This window comes from Neophocaena asiaeorientalis, unplaced genomic scaffold (assembly GCF_003031525.2).
Source record: "Neophocaena asiaeorientalis asiaeorientalis breed wild unplaced genomic scaffold, Neophocaena_asiaeorientalis_V1.1 scaffold223, whole genome shotgun sequence".
Classification (NCBI taxonomy): Eukaryota; Metazoa; Chordata; class Mammalia; order Artiodactyla; family Phocoenidae; genus Neophocaena; species Neophocaena asiaeorientalis.
Window position 1 is genome coordinate 3,548,890 of NW_020175045.1, and position 1,053 is coordinate 3,549,942.

Consider the following 1,053-nt stretch of genomic DNA (forward strand, 5'->3'; position numbering starts at 1 on the left):
GCCACCGCTCATTCCTGAGGACCCCTCCCCTCTCCTCTGGCCCCTCAGAGCCAAGGGGTCGCAGAGGCCTTTCCTCCTTGGGTCCCATGGGCTCAAGGGAGGGTGGGCTCCTCGAATCTCTTCCTGGCGCCCAGCAGAGGGCAGCACACTGTGGGGTTCCAGAAGGTTCTGGAAGTCAGGGGAGGTGCTTGGGGTGGGGCTGGGACCCCAGCCCCGTGGGGTCAGCTGCCCGTGTCAGGCTCAGCACCAGCCGGGAACCTGCCCACCAGGGGTCTCCGGATCCTTCCTGGGGGGCTCCTGGGGACCCTCCCCCGTCTCACTAGCTGGCCCCCCCAAGCACCCCTCATACCTTCTCCACCCATATCAGACCCACCCATCCATCCCTGGCAACCCTCCCAATGCCCTCAAGGGTCACTCAGGCCCCTGATGACCCCCTCCTCAGCTGGCCGGTGTCGCAGCTGCTCAGCTGCGGCTCGGAGGTGAAGGGCCGCTCTTGTGATGAGAGCCCCTCCCGAAGTTTCCTTTTCTGGGAAAGGAGGGTAGGGACGCAGCCCCACCTCCTCCCAGGCCGGGGATGCGCCCACGTATGCGAGGCCCCTGGGCGCCTGGCATCCAGCCCTGGCCCCCGGGCGGCACCTCCCTCCTGTTTGCTCAGCGCTGTCGCCTCCTGACTCACTGGTGTACCCCACACCCCGGGGACCCCGCCCGGCAGCACCTGGACCCAGGCTGCACGCAGGGCTGTGTGTTTCTAGTTCTGTGTGAACGAGGGGTGGGACACCGGGGGGCTGCTGGCGGCCGCAGTGGGGAGGCTGGGAGGCGCGTCCAGTTCGGACACTTCACAGGCAGAGACCGAGGCTGGCCTCACCTCAGCATGCCGCGCCCACCGCTTCACCCCTTCACGGGCAGGCCGGACCCCCAGGCCCTGGCACACCCTGGGCTCTGGGCTCCCGGGGAACTCGCGCCCCGCCCCACCGGGCTCCATCTCGGTATGAATCAGCAAGATGGCCGCTGATTCTGACCCGATTTTTTTTTTTTTTTTTTTTTTTTTCCGGG

General features: G+C 66.7%; 1 protein-coding gene across 3 annotated transcripts in view; it reads left to right on the forward strand.

The window, feature by feature from the left end:
• Positions 1 to 1,053, forward strand: part of ADAP1 (ArfGAP with dual PH domains 1) — a 73,853-nt gene that overhangs the window by 50,484 nt on the left and 22,316 nt on the right. The window lies entirely within an intron of this gene.